Source organism: Mesoplodon mirus (genome assembly GCF_964341445.2).
Source record: "Mesoplodon mirus genome assembly, chromosome: 1".
Lineage (NCBI taxonomy): Eukaryota > Metazoa > Chordata > Mammalia > Artiodactyla > Ziphiidae > Mesoplodon > Mesoplodon mirus.
In genome coordinates, this window is record NC_138976.1 from 70,156,618 (window position 1) to 70,162,774 (window position 6,157).

General features: G+C 38.5%; 1 pseudogene across 1 annotated transcript; it reads right to left on the reverse strand.

Moving 5' to 3' along the window:
- Nucleotides 1–5,176: 5,176 nt before the first annotated feature.
- On the reverse strand, nt 5,177–5,790 carry LOC309801482 (anaphase-promoting complex subunit 16-like; annotated as a pseudogene). Its single transcript has one exon. The product of its transcript is annotated as an anaphase-promoting complex subunit 16-like (transcript).
- Nucleotides 5,791–6,157: the final 367 nt, after the last annotated feature.

Here is a 6,157-nt window from a genome sequence, read left to right on the forward strand (position 1 = left end):
GCGGTGTGTAGGTACATGAGTCACAATCTGATGAGAACCAAGAATTCTCCACCCTCTTTGTTGCTCCTCTCCCATGGTTTACTTAGGGGTATTGACTGTGAAATAGACTGGCCTCACATCAGACCCAAGGGAAAAGGAGAGAAGTTCGTTGTAACTTAGGAAAAGCATGTCATAGAAAGATTTCCATTATTATAAAGGCAGACATAAAATACAATGAATAAAGTTAGTTACTTGATACAAACATAAAAGTTCATTGTTATATAGCTATTTTTTATTATTAAAAATAAAGTTCCCAAATAATGTTCTGGCTTGTGTAATAATGAGAAAGAGGGATTCAGCAATTCATCCAGAAAAATCACCGATGGACACTTGCAGGACTTCAGGTGAGAGCTGAGTGGATTTTCTGTTTAAAGGAATTCACACTGAGTTGTTAATGAGGCTTGGCATGGCAGTAATTGCTTTTAAAGGAGAAACTGGTTTACAGAGATGTATCTCTAGTTGGTGTATAGTGGGAAGAGATATTTTTGGACAAGGGCCACTGGTGTTCCTCTGTTCTCTGCTTCCCCACCCCACCCTTAGTCAGCCAGGAAACAAAATTCAGGTACTTACCTTGCATCTAAATCCTTTGACAATTCTGCTTCTCTTGGAAAACAAAGCATCACCGGTGTGTGTGTGTGTGTGTGTGTGTGTGTGTGTCCCACAAAGCATCACCTGGGAGCCAGGCCTTCTTGGCTCTTTTACTGGGAATCTAGAATATATTGAATATATGTCTTAATCCTGTCTTAAGTAAAAGAGCCTGTGGTTTCACAGCATAGCATTAAGCCTGTTACCACAACGCCAGCATTTACAGTGCCAATATCTAGACCTTGTTTAGATGAGAAGAAATATGCCACTATTATTTCAACTTTTCTGTCACTTATGCCCTAATCTAATCCTAAATAATAAGGTCTCTGTATTGCAAAAGGCAGAGATTTTGGGGTAGTGAATCCTTGAAGTAATGCAACTAATCCCTGCCAGTTTCCTTTGAAACAAGATATTAGATGCTAAACCCAGGTGTCATTTAGTTCTGGTTGCAGAGCGAATCCTGAACATGATCCAAACACATGATATTTGTAGATGTAAGCATCCTTAGGGCTTGAAGGATGTTTCCTGAATGCTGATCATGTGCCAAGCTCTGTGCCAGGCATGTTTAAGATGTTGCTCTGAGTTTATTCTGCTTTATGATTTCTATGGATTTGAGAGAAAAAGTATAATGCAGTGGATGAGAGGAGGGAAAGAAACATTTTAAAGCATTTCCCCAGATGCTTCTCTCTAAGCCCCTCAAACCCAAGCAGTGTACTCCTTTTCTGTTTCTCCGTGGATGCTCTCAGATTTATCTACCAGGTGACCATGATCTGGGCTCCTGTTTCTGTCTCTCCCTGCCCAGACTGACAAGGGCCCATTTTTGTGGGGATTACACGTCTTTCGAGAAAGTTTCCTTCTCCTAGTCACAAAGTGGCTGTGGACACAGAAGTGCTCAAAAGGGACAAATTTCTTTCTCCCCAGCCCTTTCCCATAGCCCAGTCATACAAAGCACTGCTGAATAAAATCACTTCTGCATTTCTTAGAATATATCACTCATATTATAGAATTTGTTTCATCAACTGCTCTACATGAAATATCTCATTCACTTCTCACAGTAACTGTGTGAGCTGGTACTATTTGCATTTCTGCTTTATATCCTGAAGTGGCTGGGGTTTAAATTCATCCAAGGTCACCAAACTAGTGAGCAGTGAAGGCAGGATTTGAATTTGGGCAACAAGACTTCAAAGCTTATGTATTTGACTACTAAACTATATTGTCTCCCTAATGTAAGTGCTGAATTCCTGTTAATATAGACCCTTCAAGTCTAAGCATTACCATGGAATTTAGTTTGGAAGATACTAAAGGATCATGAAATACTGAGTTTTTTTGTGAGAAGCATTTTTAGTGAGAGAGGTTTTTGGCACACAGTTTAAAGGGACCTTGCTTTCAGATATGGCTGGGTCCAGGTTCTCAAATGATGTGATTTGAACTGGATATTTCTTTTTATTTGTCCATTTCTGTGTGATTAAACCACTTTTGGGGAGGTTGTTATATACATTGAATCTAATCCTATCTGATGTGCAACCCCAATTCTCAGAGCTCTGGGCGGATTCACTTAGCTTAGCTTGATAAGCTAACATGATAATGGAAACTAATGAATGTGGCCAGGGGGATTTACTACTCTTCTTTGCAAGGCCTGTCTCCCATGCCCATACCTGTGGCCCTGGAGTGGAGTCAGCCCATCCAAATACATGGCCTGACAATGTGGGGGAAACGCTTTCCCAAAGAAAACCATTGTGTTCTTACCAGAAGCAGGGAGAGTGGGTCAGGAAGGAACTTCAGCTACTCACTGCAGTAATTAAAGGATCTTTTCTATTTACAAGACTTGACATGCTAGTTTAATGATGAAGCAGCCTCCTCCAATAGAGAGGATCTTGGAGTTAGGACCGGAAGACTTATATTCTAGCCCTGTTTCTACTGAAACAAACTATCTAACAGTCCATTCCTTGACCTCAGTAACTTCTATAAATCACAGGACTTGAATAAATCATTTGTGTATATATCAACTTTTAAAGTTCTATACCATTTTAAGTGACTTTGCCTCCTCTTTCCCCCCACCCTCACTATGCTCCAGGCATGTCAGTCTTTTAGCTGCTTATTTATGGCTGTTCTTTCCTGTTTTTAAACCTTTGCCCATGTTGTTCTCTCTGCCTGGAAAATGACTTTCCCTCTACTTGTCATCTGATTTGATACTAAGATATCACTTTAAATATCACTTCCTCAGCAAAGCCTTCCATGAATTCTCTATCTAAATTAAGTTGCGCTTGTTATCTCTTAGAGCACCTGTTTTTTCTCTTTAGATTGATTACCAGAATTTGTATAATATAATATAATATAATAATTATTTTGAGCACATACTAGGAGCCAGGCACTAGGCTAATTCTAAGTACTAGGGATACAACAGTGAAAAGGCAATTATTCCTGACCTCATGGAACTTACGGTCTAGTAAGGGAGAAAGTTGGAAGACAAATAAACATATAAGATCATGGCAAGTAAACATATAAATGTGATGAAGAACAGTAAAGCAAGAAGAATATAGTGTGACTTATTTTAGGGCCATTTCAGATTATGTGGCAAGGACAGGTTTCTTCAATGATGTTATATTTAAGCTGAATAAACTCAGGGGAAGAATATTCCAGGCAGAGAGAACAACGAGTGCAGAGCGAGAAAGCTGGAGCTGAAGGATCTGGGGGAGAGATGTGTATCTACAGATAGGAAAATGGCTAAATGAATTATATATTAGAATCTCATGTAGCTATTAGTCACTAATATTACGTATCTATTTACCTTTGTTCATTATTTTAACATATACAAGGCCTTTTCCTGACCAGAGTATGCATCTCTATTCTTTTTTGTGTGTGTGTAGCTGTATTTTTTTCTTTTTAATCTGGAATTTAGTTTGATGTGAAGTGAAACTCTACCTTGAGCATTTTTCCAAATTCTTCTTTTTTTATGTATTAAGTTTTTATATATACTAGGATATACCTTGAGATTTTGGTCCATTCCTCTGACTGTTGTGTCTTAGGTTAGTGTTTCACTGCTTTTTTTTTTCTACTTTATTATTACAAGTTTCCAAAACAAAAAGAAAAAGAAAAAGAAAAGAATTATATATATATGAATTATATACATCATTGCCTTGATTCAACAATCATTGCCGTATTTTCTTTATATGACTATCTTTTAAATTTCTTTACCACTTCAAAATAAGTTGCAGACATCATAATCTCTCTTCCTAAATACTTCATACACACCTCCTAAAAACACTTCCTACACAACCATTATCACACCTAAGATAATTAACAAAAATTCCTTAATGCCATGTAATATCTAGTCTTGCTTTTTTATAGCTAGTGTTTTGAGCCAGTACTGAATCAGAATTCTTGTGTATATCACATTGTTATAATTTTTAAAGTTCTATCCTCATTATTCTTTTTTTTTTTTTTTTTTTTTTGCGGTACGTGGGCTTCTCACTGTTGTGGCCTCTCCCGTTGCGGAGCATGGGCTCCAGACGCGCAGGCTCAGCGGCCATGGCCCACGGGCCCAGCTGCTCCACGGCATGTGGGATCTTCCCGAACCGGGGCACGAACCCGTGTCCCCTGCATCGGCAGGCGGACTCTCAACCACTGCACCACCAGGGAAGCCCTATCCTCATTATTCTTTATGGTAAAAAAAAAAGTCCTAACAATTCTTCTTTTTTTTTTTTTATCTGAGGCAAAATTTGCATACAATTTAATAAATGATTCTCCTAACTGTGCATTGTGGACCCTGTGGTCCCATGAGGAAAAACAAAAGACACCTCTTAGCTTTCCAGGTTTTTCCTTTTCATGGTAAAAAACCTACTCAGATATTGATGATAAATTCATATACTTCTAAAAAGACAAATATCCCTGAGAGAAAGCAAATCTACCATTTTCTTAGGAGAAATGGTTTTTAGATTCCCTTCATATAAAAAGTAATTTGCCCTCTTTCCCCTATCCCAAATCCCTGAGGCTTTGAAAGGATAAAGAAACCAGTTTGGAGCTCTTTCAAAGGATTTATTTGCTACAGAATTGCCTGAGCCCACCAACAAGATGAACTCAGGATTTCTGTGTTTAAAAGGATTTTGCTCACTGCTTTATTTTTACCAGAACTTCAACATTCAAAAGGCAATTCTTTTTGCCAGAATTTGGCATGCCTAGTGGAGGTTAGAAAAAGGTAGAATCTATAGAATTAGATGTCTAAAAATAGAAAAAAAATCCCAAACATTAAAAAATTCCTAATTTGGACAGGTCCTGAGTTGAAATCACATTCATCTGCAAAAAGAACGGTTTTAGGTCAGAAATGCTGTATTTTATAACTCCAGATCTTGACCTTGGACTTGACTGGTGAGGATTCTAGGAACTGCATGAATTGACAGGAGGGATGCCATTCCGTTGGCCAATTCTGGCATGTGTCCTGGCTTGTGAAGTTTTATAAATCTCTCTTAAACCCGAACCTCCTGGTTCTGTGATGCCAATTGCCTAAATCTGATTCTCAATACTTTTTTAAACAAATAAACAAAAAATTTCCCTGTAAGATCACACATTTAAGTATTTGTTGCTTGTGGATAGATACAGAGAAACCAAATACGGATGTGAATTAACAATTCAGTGATGGAGCTGTGAATCTCTGGATGGCTATGTAAGCTGTAAGAAAAGTTCCTCACTGGACCTGCACTTGCTGTGCCCCAGAGGTGACCATCCAGGCAAGGTCAACCTGAAGAGGGGGTGAACCCCAGCAGCTGCTGGATGGGTTTAAATCACCACTATCTGCCTCCAGTTCTTCTACCACACCAGCTAGTTTTTCCATCCGAGCAACTTGCTGATCATATTTCACCTGTTTAAGCGTAGATGCCACTTGATAGCTGAAAACGGATTCACAGAGGAATCTCTCAGAGCCATCTTCTAACATCTCTCCAGCCTCTTTGGGGTAGGTGAAAAGGGCTTTCCGTGGTGGGGCAAGGTCTGAGCCACTGAAACCAGATCCAGTGACAGAACTTCCACTGACCCCACCGGCTGAGGAGGATGATGAAGAGGCAGCCATTTCCTCTCTGGTAGATTTCTCACTTCACTCTGAGGCTTTGACAAGTTCCTCTACAGCCCCGCCCCCAAGGCCAACCAGAGTGGCCGCGTTTACTGCTATGAGGGCAGCGGCCTGCTCCCTAACAATTCTTATTTATTATTGCAGATAAAATTTAGGCCTATTGGTAAAGTGCCAAAAATTACTATTGGATTTTCATTAGACTTCAGTTAAACCTATACGTTATTTTGTGTAGAGGTGATCATTTTTACTATATTTAGGTTTTCCATACAGGATTGTCTTATGTCTCGTTACTTTTTTTTTCAATTTTAAAAATTTTTATTGGAGTATAGTTGTATGTCTCATTATTTATTGAAATATTAGTCAATGTCTTAGTAAAGTTTTATGTTTTTATAATTTAAATCTTGAATATTTAGTGTTAAGATTATCCCTAGTATTTTATCATTTGCTATTATGAATGCCATTTTTTTCTCA